Source organism: Diceros bicornis, chromosome 14 (genome assembly GCF_020826845.1).
Source record: "Diceros bicornis minor isolate mBicDic1 chromosome 14, mDicBic1.mat.cur, whole genome shotgun sequence".
NCBI classification, from domain to species: Eukaryota; Metazoa; Chordata; class Mammalia; order Perissodactyla; family Rhinocerotidae; genus Diceros; species Diceros bicornis.
Genome location: NC_080753.1, coordinates 65,658,078 through 65,671,457, shown reverse-complemented (window position 1 = coordinate 65,671,457; position 13,380 = coordinate 65,658,078). Strand labels below are relative to the sequence as shown.

At 38.5% G+C, this 13,380-nt stretch overlaps 1 protein-coding gene across 5 annotated transcripts in view; it reads right to left on the bottom strand.

The window, feature by feature from the left end:
- The window catches only part of EXOC2 (exocyst complex component 2), a 200,110-nt gene that overhangs the window by 180,325 nt on the left and 6,405 nt on the right, over positions 1 to 13,380 (bottom strand). The gene's annotated exons all lie outside the window — the stretch shown is intronic.

Sequence of the window (13,380 nt, the reverse complement as noted above, 5' to 3'; positions counted from 1 at the left end):
AAATTAAAGACGTCAACTCTTACAACTTACTCAAAGCTTTGATATATAAAGGGTAATCTAAAAATTAAAGCTATTTTAATGGGATATACATTTAATAAGATAAAAATCAGAAATTTGTGCACTGTCCACTTCAAATTCACATTTACCAAAGAAAAATCAACAGATAACAATATAATACAACTATCTTTTTACCTTTTTTGGTTAGTTTTCCACTGCAGCAGTACCACTTTAGCCTCAACATGATAAGGCCTTGGCCAATACAGCAGTTAAGCTATGAAACTGCAGCAGTGTATTGTCATATATTTATGTATTTAGAACTGTAAAATAGAATTTTTAAACTGGCTAGAAATGAGAAAAATTTAGACCCACAGAACCCTTGGGGTGAGAAGTGGCAGGAAGTTTTCTTAGTAGTACAGTTCTTGAGCTGAGTTTGCAAAGGTACAACATAATACAGCAAGGCCTCATTTACTAGATGCCATTAGCAAAGAGGTATTCAGAATAGGGCAAATTTCCAAATAGGGTAAGCTTATACATTAAAATTATACACACACACACACATATGTAACTTTTAACTATTTTGGAAGGAATCTTTCTAAATTGTATTTGCCTTATAATAGTATATGGAACATAATTTAACTTAAAAAAATCATTCACAGCTGTTATTATGATCATTAATGACTGTTCTGTACACATTTCTGGGATATTGCTTCAGGTTGCAGTGTTTTATGAGCTTGCTTTTTATAATCATCTCAACAGACGTCACACTCTTACTGATTATTAAAATCAGGGTACCCATGTCTGACATATCTACTTCCTCTCCTTCTAATTAGTTGCTTCTAATCTGTTGGGCTGCTCCTGGACGACCATCACTCTCTCCAGCTCCACTTCTGTCCTGGTTTCTGTTCCCTTCAGTTCTCGAGCTTCCTCCGTGACAGGAGTGCTGAGGGAGCTCCCTGTGTCCCAGCTGCCCTCCACACCTCCATCCAGTCAGGAAGAACCCAGAGCTGCTTGTGATCCTCCAGGCAGCACTTCTCAGCTGCAGCATAGTCACAGATTCGACAGGGCCACTCTGCAACGAGAGATGTCCTGTGTGCTGCATGATGTTGAACAGTGTATCTGGCCTCTACCCACTACATGCCAATAGCACATCTCTAATTGTGATGATCAAAATGTGTCTCCACCCAATGTGAAATGTCCCCAGGGAAGAGAAGAGGGTCACTGCTCCAGGCATCAGCACGGAGGCCAGAGAGCTGGGTGCTCAGGATAAGACCTCGACAGCCTCTGCATCAACTTGGGAGAGTGACAGTGAGGCCTAGATCTCAGCATATCCCTGGCAAGACTCCCACTCCTCCTGCCCCTCAAACTCCCATCCTCATCACTACCATCTTCCTTGATATTATGTCTTATTTATGCACACCTCAGCCACAGGAAGAAGCCTCAAGTACTGATCATCCCACATCCCCAGGCTCTAATCCCTATTTATTCTGACTGTCCCTTTCCTGACCCTCTCTAAAATAAGAAGAAACTGACTCTGAGGGAGGACTTTTAATTGTGACAGGTTTTCATTCTGATATCTGTGGTGGTCCTCTAGCTTGCAGACAGGTGTTGATGTCAAACAGTGACCAAAAAGTACATAAACCAAAGCTCAAAAGAGTAGTTTCCTACTACCCACTTACTTCTACTCAAATTTTATATTGCTATGCTAGGTTCAAAGAGTAACAGAACTATCAAACTCCAAACTAGAAATTAAGCAAAAAATGCTAAAGTGGTCATAATTCATGTGCAACTACCCGAATTTGAATCATTATACCTAAACAGATAACTCTAAGGTCAAAATGAGTGTTTTACTGCCATGATAATTAAGAACAGGTGGTTCTAAATGAATGATAAAGATTGCTGACATAATTACTTCCTTTCCTTCACATAATTCTGTATAAAAAATAAATAAGAAATTTGTTTAGCCTTAAATCAATCACTTTCGAGTGATCACTTCTACTTATTTATTTATCCTTTTAGCTAGCTAGCGTTTGGGCCACATTTCCTCTGAAGAGTTCACATACCCTATAAAGAATTACCTTGTACAAAATGTGAACTGTGAACACTTCTCGAAGCTTAACAGTGAAAATGAGTCTGGACCATGGTAAAGAGAAGAAAGAATATCTTCAAAACAGAACAGTAACTTCAAAAGTAATTGGGAGGAGAAAGTTAGATATCATGAATGCTTTCTCTCATACTCTTTTCTAGGTCAAATTTATGCCTCTTCTCATCAGCAGAAAGAATCACTGCTCTACTGATCTTTTTTCCACTCTGCTACTAAATACTGAAGCTGTGACACAAAGTCCTGGTCCTTGTACTAATCATGTTTTTTATTTTCTGTATTTTATGATGCTTTGACATCCTGGGGCCTGGCAGACCAGAAAAGGAATTGCCTCTCTAGCGGTTAGCTAATTCCTAGAGATAGCAAACAACTTGCCTGAGGGCATGCCTTTGATATTAAGCAAACATCAGTTAATAAGTTATATTTATTGAGAGCTTATTATGTTCTTCCCATGTAATAACTTAATCCTCACAACTCCCCTCTGAGGATGCCCCATTAATACTCTGTCCACTAGCCCACAACTAGTAACTGGAAGAGCAGGATTCACACCTAGGCAGGTTGGCTCCAGTGGCTGTGCCTGTAATCTCTCTCTCACACACACACACACAGACACACACAGACACACACACACACACACACACACACACACACTGTTGTCCTTCATCTATGGAAAAGGCACCAGAAAAGAACAGTTTTCAGAAATGCTGATGAGTTGACTTCTCAACCCAGCTCTGCAGTGTGGCCATGGACATGCACTGAGAGACGCTGACTGGCATTAAGGACACGACAAACTGTTCTCATTAGCACAAAGCAAATTAACTGGGCTGGGGTAAAAAACAGTGACGTCATTAGCACCACACTTTAGCCAGGCAAACCAACTTGTTCAGCTGGGAGAGACATAAACTCAGGAAAAAGCCACTTAACTAGGAGTCAGAAGGCCCAAAACGGCCCGCAAGAAAGAAAATCAAGACTTAATTACAATTTTAGCCCTTCCCAGGAATGTGACCTTGAAACAGTCAATCTGAACTTTCCTGAGTTGCACTAGTGAGGTAATCTACATGATAAAACCCTTGCCATTCCCTTCCCCCCAAAAAAGAAGATGTCTTGGCCTAAAAAATAACCCTTTCTTTTCTTTTGCTAATAGCGCCCTTGCCCCACCCTTCTCCCTATAAAAACCTTCCATTTCCTACAACCCCTCAGTGCACCCTTCTAGTTGCTAGATGGGATACTGTCCAATTCATGAATCACTTAATAAAGCGAATCAGATCTTCAAATTTACTTGGTTGAATTTTGTTTTTTAACAGATATAGTGGCAGCGGTGGGACCAAAACAAACTTCTGACGGCATTCAGCGATGAGAGACACAGGCATGGCATCCCGCGGACCCTTCTGAGTTCACTGTCTTTCCTCACATTTCCAAAGGCTGTTGGTAAGTATCTCCTGGTCAAGCTCCATTCTCTTTGCGTTCAAGGTTCCGATCTAACTAGCTTTCCTTTATGGGACAGGTCAGAATGAGCTGGCAGATAATTCTGCCCAGAGCCAACTGAGCAGGCAGAGGGTTCTACCCAAAGGCAAGCCCCTCGCCTTTCAGACCGAAATTCCCAGGACGCAGTAACATCTCTTGGTTACTGTCAACATAGTGGAAAACCCCAGCCCTTAGCTCTGTCCCTGGATTCCACATTGGAAGCTGCTGATGGTTTAGTCTGCAGCTCCCCATTTGTTCAGAATCAGCCCCTATATTCCACATTGGTAACAGCGGGTGGCAGCTGCAGTTCTCCATTTTGTTTGGAATCAGTCTGCAGTCCCCATTCCTTGGAGTGTGCTGGTCCAATCCCCTCCCCAGTCCAAGGTTCCATGAGAATCGTTGGTTGTGTGCACAGGGGCTTCTCTTGGCCAGGATACACTAACATCTCTTGGTTACTGCCAATACTTGTTTGTGCACGGGGCCTTCTCTTGGCCAAGACGCAGTCACATCTCTTGGTTACTGCTGATATATTAAGGCAAACATGTTTGTTTGTCTTGTTTTGTATAGATAAAGGCTAGCTAAAAGAAATGGGATCTTTTATATCCAAAGAGCTGAGCATGCCACCTTCTGGCAAAACTGTTTATTTTATGTTTAAGAACTATATTCCGAGAAGCTGCAGATATCTAGCAAGATGGTAAAACTTTATGGGGAATGTTCCAAATAGATAAGATCATTTAAAAGGTACACTTAACAACAAGGGCTCCCAAATCAAACATATTTAAATTAGCATGCCGAAGCTTCAAAGGCTTCAAGATTCCAAAATTACCTTCATTGAAGGATTCATTGCAAAAGGCTAATGAAAAATTAAAGAGATAAAAGGTACCTAAAACAAAAGTACAACCCAATTCTTTAAGGAACTAAACTGGCTGTCTTTGTTTTACAAATCTAGTCTCTATAGGACCAAAGGTGTGGCTCTAGAAGTTCAAAGTTCATCTGCCCTTTTTGCTAATCCCCCAAACCTTACCTATCCATCTCAAAATACTTATAGATATTGGGACCTTAGAAACAGAACTGTTCAGCAAATATGCCTCAAAAACTCCATCTTAGAGAAAACTTAGATACCTTCCCTGTGCCTTTGCGATGTAGATTTCCTACCACCATCTTGTCTAGGACCTAAGAGCCATTCTTTGAAATGCAAATGTTTCTCATCAGAAGGAAAAAAAGAGAGAAGCAATTTAGAAATTAGGCTAATGAGAAATCCTAGAAATCTTCTCCACAAATATGAGTAATTATAAGATCTCTTTTCTGTCTGTGTATGTGTCTGTCTGTACGTCTACGTATATGCGTTGTAGATGTGTCGCTATTTTCTGGCTCCGATGGTAGTGCCAAAATTAATTCGTAAAAGAGCTCTATTTAATTGAGTTAAAGGTCAAGCACTTGTAAGGATTAGGCATTTTAAAGTTCTCAGAAATACAGAAACTAACTCAAATGCTTTTCAAGTTCACATGATCTGGGAAATATTAGGTATAAAATATTAGGTATATAAGTTCACTGGTTTAATTAAAACAGACACATCTTTAAAGTTATCAACATTGAATATAATGCAAATAAATAACTTTTATTGTATCTGGGTTTACTGTCAAATTCATGTTATCTCTGCTACAAAATGTGTCAGCAAAAAATAACTTAGAATGATGGCTGATTTTGTCTAATGTCTCATAAGTTTTCATGGGTAATCTAAACATAATTGTTGGCAGCAAATAATTTAGCTAGATATAATTGGGATAAGAGTTTGATAAACTTTTTAGCAACATTATATTTTATGGTATGTGTACTTAAAAATAGCCTCCAGAAACTTTAACTTGAAACTTTAGAGTTTTGCTAAGTTAAATTAAACAATGGGAAACTTATTGAATATCTAGATCATTTCCAAATAAGATAAAATACTGAAAAATTAATTACTGAACATAAGTTTATCTACTTTTGGCTTCCCATTGCAGAGAAAAAGATATTTGGGTCTATTACTAAACATGTCTTATGCCATGCTGAGAAATTTTCTACAGAAAAGCATATGTTTCTAGAACTTATAAAAAGTATTTATAAATTTGCCAAGCCACGGAATGCTAATATAAAATACAGTTCATAATTGTGTACTTCATTTTTAACTAGAAATTAACGTTTTTAAAGATTTAAAATCCTAATACGAAGATGCATTTTTGTTAAGAGAAAAGAGAGAAATTTTGTTTCAGAATGGGAAGGAGAAAAATGAAAAACTAAATGTATATAAAAAAGAGACAGAGAATTCTTCCTTGCGTAATCAGGCTGGCAAAAATTAAATTGTTATTATAAGGGTTTTAAAATTAAGCTTTACTATCAGTACTGTACTTACATAAAACTAGAACTTAATTTTCTTTTATCCATTAAAGGACAAAGTTTTCTGGGACTATTAGTACACATCTGATAAGAGATTATGAAAAGAAAGCAAAGATTTCATGTTTTAGCAAAATAATTGTTTGTGCTTTATCAGACCTTTGATTACTTAAGCAAATCTAGTTTTCTTAATATTAAAAGTTTTGCTCTGTGTAACCTTCTGTATTTGCCTTTAAAATCTTTTATTGTCACTTTGGTTAAATGGATAACTAAGAACAGGCATACCTTGTTTTATTGCACTTAGCTTCACTGCACTTTGTAGGTACTGCGTTTTTTACAAATTGAAGGTTTGTGGCAATCCTGCATCAAGCAAGTGTGTCAGCACCATTTTCCCAACAGCACTTGCTCACTTCATGTCTCTGTGTCACATATTGGTAATGCTCACAATATTTCAAACTTTTTCATTATTATTACATTCGTTATGGTGATCTATGATCAGTGATCTCTGATGTTACTATTGTAATTGTTTTGGGGCACCACAAACCACATCCATATAAGACGGCAAACTTAATCCACAAATGTTGTGTGTGTTCTGACTGCTCCACCGACTGGTCATTTTCCCATCTCTCTCCCTCTCCTCAGGCCTCCCTATTCCCTGAGACACAACAATATTGAAATTACACCAATTAATAACCCTACAATGGCCTCTAAGTGTTCAAGTGAAAGGAAGAATTGGACATCTGTCACTTTAAATCAAAAGCTAGAAATGATTAAGCTTAGTGAAGAAGGCCTGTCAAAACCTGAGAAAGGCCAAAAGCTAGGCCTCTTGCACCAGTTAGCCAGGTTGTGAATGCAAAGGAAAAGTTCTTGAAGGAAATTAAAAGTGCTACTCCAGTGAGCACACAAATGATTAGAAAGTGAAATAGCCTAATTGCTGATGTGGAGAAAGTTTTAGTGGTCTGGACAGAAGATCAAACCAGCCACAACATTCCCTTAAACTAAAGCCTGATCCAGAGCAAGGCCCTAACTCTCTTCAATTCTATGAAGGCTAAGAGAGATGAGGAGAAAAGTCTGAAGCTAGCATGAGGTTTAAGGAAAGAAGCCACCTCCATAACATAAAAGTGCAAGGTGAAGCGGCAAGTGCTGATGTGGAAGCTGCAGCAAGTTATCTAGAAGATCTAGATAAGATAAGTAATGAAGGCGGCCACACTAAACAACAGATTTTCAGGGTGGATGAAACAGCCTTATATCAAAGAAAGATATCATCTAGGACTTTCATAGCGAGAGACAAGAAGTCAATACTGGGCTTCAAAGGACAGGCTGACTCTCTTGTCAGGGGCTAATGCAGCTGGTGACTTTTACTTGAAGCCAATGCTCATTTACCAATCTGAAAATCCTAAGGGCCATAAGAATTACAGTAAATCTACTCTGTCCTCTATAAATGGAACAACAAAGCCTGGAAGATAGCATATCTGTTCACAACATGGTTTACTAAATTTTTTAAGCCCACTGTTGAGACCTACTGCTCAGAAAAAAAAGATTCCTTTCAAAATATTACTGCTCACTGACAACACACCTGTTCATCCAAGAGCTCTGATGGAGATGTACAAGATTAATGTTGTTTTCATGCCTGCTAATATAACATCCATTCTGCAGCCCATGGATCAAGGAGTAATTTTGTTACCCGGCCCACAGAGCCCATGAGACATTAACCACAATCCTGCTCAGAACAAGCCTAACATATTATCTTTAGCTTGTAGGAAACCCACAACCACAGGAGGGAAAGACAGCTAACGCCCGTGATCAAAACCAGTCAAGATCGGTTGGAGGCAACATGGCAGTCTAATTTGACCTGAAGTAGACCCCACAACTGATTACACACTCATTATAACACATCAACGTGATAAATAACATACCTACCATGGCCATGACAGGAAAGAACAGACCAAATAAGGAAAGAAAAGAAGAGACACTCCATTCCCCCAAAAAGCCTGCCCAGTTCCTCAAATAGCTATGACTATTCCTCCCCTTCATTACCTTGACCCCTTATAACAGCTGATTGATCGCCCTAAGAGCTGAGAAGTTGATTCTCGAACATAGTTCCCACTTCTCCATTCTTTGGCCATTGAATAAAGCTTGTGCTGTTGAACACTCAGCTTTGGTCTCGTTTCAAACTTGAGACACCAAAAAGAGAAAGGACTCTGTAAGGAAGGGCAAGGGGCTCTTCCTTGGGTCTCTTCCTGGTTGAGGGAGAACTCAATTGGTAACAATTTTGACTCTGATGTCTTATTATTGAAGAAATATATTTCATAAGGCTATAGCTGCCATAGATAGTGACTCCTCTGATGGATCCGTGCAAAGTAAACTGAAAACCTTCCAAAAAGGATTTACCATTCTGGATGCCATTATAAACATTTATAATTTACAGGAAGAGGTCAAAACATCAACATCAACAGGAGTTTGGAAGAAGTTGATTCCAACCCTCATGGATGACTTTGAGGGGTTCAAGACTTCAGTGAAGGAGGTAACTGCAGATGTGGAGGAAATAGCAAGAGAGCTAGAATTAGAAGTGGAGCCTGAAGATGTGACTGAATTGCTGCAATCTCATGATAAAACTTTAATGGATGAGAAGTTGCTTCTCATGGATGAGCAAAGAAAGTGGTTTCTTGAGATGGAAGCTACTCCTTGTGAAGATGCTGTGAAGACTGCCGAAACGACAACAAAGGAGTAACAGAATACTACATAAACTCAGTTGATAATGCAGTGGCAGGGTTTGAGAGGATTGACTCCAAATTTGAAAGAAGTTCTACTGTGGGTAAAATGCTATGAAACAGCACCACATACTACGGAGAAATTGTTCACAAAAAGAAGAGTCAACTGATGTGGCAAACTTCATTGTTGTCTTATTTTAAGAAATTGTCACAGCCACCCCAACCTTCAGCAACCACCACCCTGATCAGTCATCAACATTGAGTAAAGACCCTCCACCAGAAAAAAGAAAACTCGCTGAAGGCTCAGATGATGGTTAGCATTTTTTAGCAATAGAGTATTTTTTAATTAAGGTAGGTACTTTATTTTTTAGACATAATGCTGTTGCACACTTAACAGACTACAGCAAAGTGTAAACACAACTTACTGGGAAACCAAAAAATTCGTGTGTCTTGCTTTATCGCGATATTCACTTCATTGTGGTGGTCTGGAACCAAACCCGCAAAATCTCCAAGGTGTGACTGTATAGAAACTGAGAGTCTTCTAACTATATCCTAAAAGTTCACTCAATCAACGTGTGACAGCTCCTCTTAACACTCAATACAGAAGTGCTAACTCTAAAGCAGGTTATTTGTTCATGCCACAGAAAAGAAGTACAGATGAATCCAAGTCAACCACAAAGGCCTGAACAGAACAATTCCTCTTCTATGGGTTGTCTGTGGGTGACAGCAGGTCAAATTCAAATGTAGCTTCCAACTGTAAGACCCAAGAAGTGAATAGTTTGATATTCTATTACCACTTCCATAAGAAATTACCTGAAAATCAGAAATTCTAATGTGTAGGGTCAGATCTTTAATAATGTGTGTTTTTCCCAAAAAATATTTTGAATGTTTAAACCAAAATGAGTTTTACCCCTCACAAATCTCTGCATTAGAAAAATACTTATTTTTCAACCATCCTTTATTTCTATACAAACCAGGCCAAAACTGATTTTAAGTTTGATTTTTCAATTTAAAAAATCCACACATAAAAAAGGAAGGGGCAGTACTAAGAATATATAAAAAGATTCCAACTTTTCAGTTCTAAATAATGAAAAGTCCAAACAAAGATAGTAATTTTTTTCTTAGATTTAAAGATGAACTTGTCTTCAATAAAGATGGATTTGGAAATGCTATTTTTAAAAATGCTGCCAAGGTATTGTGGCTCTACAGACACCGTTTCTCTGCCCCTGCAAGAGAATCAACGGCTTGTGAGGGCAATTCCCATTTCAGCTACCTAGAGCAAAACCCTGCTCCTCTTCCTGCTCACTGTTCATTCCTGGAGGATTTAGTCCAATAAAAGTGAAAGTGGGAAGGAGGGATTTGGTTCAATCAGGATTTATCCTTTTAGAGTTCTACATCAAATTTCAAACAATGGGTTAGGAATGACATGCGTGCAACTCAAGACGAGTTGGGAATGGGTCCCTGCATGACTGCCTGCTACAGGGAAGAGCTGAGTGACTGACCGACAATACACACACATGGCATTTCTATCAAATATAAGCCTAGAGCACTTCACAGCTCCTGTTAAATATCTCTGAGTTTCTGAATCGTAAGTTCAATTCTATTCATAATGATTGCTTGACTATAATCATCATCTATCAATGTTTTCTACATATATATATAAAATTTTCTTTTATATATATTACTTGCTAGGTAAAAGACAGAGTAATTACTAATACTACACACATATTTTGCCATAATCAACCCAAAGGGTACATATTGTATGATTCCATTTATATGAAAGTTCATAACAGGTAAACTTATAGAAACAGAAAGTAGATTACTGGTGGCTAGAGAAGGGGGAATGAGAAAGGACTGATAGTGGGTTCAGGGTTTCCTTTTGGAGTGATGAAAATGTTCCAGAATTAGATAGTGGTGATGGCTGCACAACTCTGCAATGAAGGGATTCAGAACAGGCCTCCCTAAGATGTGCCACTTTGGTATGTGGAATATTTTGAGCTAAAGGCAATTGAGACCCTGTGGGCTTAAGAGAACTTTTACCCATCCCTTAAAGAATTTAAATTGGGGGCCTTGCCCATAATAAGAGTTATTACTAAAAGTTTTTATAACCTATCTGCATGGCTCAGCAAACATCTAATTACTGAACATCTGCTCTTCTTATCATCCTGTGAATTACACTCCTCCCCTCAGGCCCCGATCCCATTCCTTAGCTCAAGATGGCATAAATACCTCATTTTACCTTTTTGTCTCTGAACCTCTCATGTATGTGGGGTCTCTGACTCTCTCATGTATGTGGGGTTCCCATTAACATCAACATCAACTAAGTTTATGTAGTATTCTGTTAATACTTTGTTGTCATTTCAACAACCTTCACAGCATCTTCACCAGTAGATTCCATCCTAAGAAACCACTTTCTTTGCTCATCCATGAGAAGCAAATTCTCATCCATTAAAGTTTTATCGTGCCATTGCAGCAATTCAGTCACATCTTCAGACTCCATGTACGAAATTAAATTTGATTTTCTCCTACTAATCTGTTTCACATCAATTTAATTCTCAGACCAGCAAGAAGAACCTAGAAGGGTAGAGGAAAATTTCTTTCTTCCCCACAGCAAATATACTAATTTTCCTTTAGAATTCTTGGGAGCATTAAATTATCATTATCACCACAAACACAGAACCCCCCAAAAATGAATACAAGACAAAATACAAGATGATAGCATTTTTTAAAAAAGCATTTGACACTACTAAGTTGTGAGTCAAGATGAAATGAGACTAGGGAAAACCATGGCCAGGACTGAAAGGGTACGAGGCAGTGGAGGAACGCTTAACCCTCCCAGTAATGGAAACTGAGTTCATTTACGAAACTCAGGGTTACAAGTAGCAGGAAAAGCAGCAGAACAACAATAAGCTATATATATTAACCCCTCTGGAAAATGTCAGTGGCCTAGACTTTCCAGTCCTGGACAACGCATCAACAACACCAACTCCATTCCAGCAAGACTGTAGGGAAGACAGGAAAAGGAAGAAGCTAAACAATGAAGAATCCCAAGTGATATCAAGAGTCTATATATGTTTACTTAAATAAAATACTTGGTCATCTCAATAAAAATGTTCAGGAATGTTAAACAAACAAAATCAAGAAACTATTGCTAAGCTATTTATAATGAAAGAATGAGAAAAAAATATATTATCCTAAATTTATATTATTGCATAAAAACAAAGTTTTACTCATCTCAACTTGTCAATTCTTTATGATGAAATAAGCCAATATCACTGCTGACAAATATAATAACTACAGTAAACAGGCATGCCAAAATCAATGTAGATTTTCAAAAAGGTCAAAGAATCAACTGTCAGTTTAAATTGGTTAATTTTATCAAAGTTGTTAAACATGACAGGATGACACATAACCCCCAGATTCTCTTACACATGAGCACAATTGGATTAATTTGACCCAAATTTTGCAATAATAGCTTCCCCAATTTCTAAAAATACACCAACTTTGTCACTTATCTTAAAATTTCTGCTTTACTTCTCTAGTTCTACCTCAAAAGAAACTTCTTCAAGGCCATATATCTTGACATAGTGAAAGCAAAATAATCACAGCTCGCAGCAGTGCCATTAACATTTCGGAGCCGCGAGGGATTAACCAGGCAGATGCTAGGGAAAGTGCCTGTTGGGAGAGGACAGGCACAGAGCTGAGACTGCGCCACAGCTGTGAGGGATTGAAGCTGCTAGCTACGGAATCAAGCTTAGGAGAAACTGGGCACAATTCCGGCATCCGAAATAAATTAAAGTAAACAGTCTTGCTCTCTCTCATCCACCCTGTTAGCAGCCTCTCTGCTGAATGGAGACCACACACTCAGACCACACAGAGCCAGCTGAACTCCTCGCACGCAACATGTACAAGCTGTCACCCGGCAGTGCAGAGAGAGGGGAGAAGGAGGGGGAGGGCTAGCGGGAGGAGAGAGGGGAAGAGGGAAAGAGGGGAGGGGAGACAGGAGAGTCTCCTCCACATATAGCTGGATAGAGTGATGTGTGGTTTGGAGAAAGGGCAAAACCTCCCTGAGAAAACAAGCTGGTCATGGCCTCATGCAGCCTTGACCTGTACTCCCCCACAACAATTTAGTAGCTGATGAAGGATTAACAAAGCATCCATTTAACATCAATTAACCTCCTATCCATCACAGGTCAAAACAGAAAATTACCATTATAAAAGCATTTCATTAGAATAAAGATGAAAGGCCACATTTTCTTATATTTTATAATACATACTTAAATAAATGCATTTTCTTTTAGATTTATATTATATTAGTTTTAACCCATCTGCCTCTTTTCCTTTAATGAAGCACACAGGATGAATCTGAAGTGTTTCTGCAACAGAGGTCAGAAAATTTTAATTTTATATTTTTCCCTTATTTCATTGTGGCACAATCTTTAATTTTCCAAAATATTTATTGGTAGAATAAAAGACAGTAAATCATTTTTTTACATAACTTCAGACTAAAAACGCATGGGAAAAATAACTAGTAGCAGCAATATTGAGGGAAAAAAAACAGAAAATGTAACCACAAAAGTAGCTTCAGAATGATTAAACCAAAATTTTTTACTATTTGGTAAAAAGGAATTTTGCTGATTTGAATAGCAGACAGGAAATCTGAACGAGTGATCAGGTGTCTTACCCAGTCAGGTCCCCAGAGGCCCGGCTCAGCTAAAGGGACAAGGCCAGGAGCTG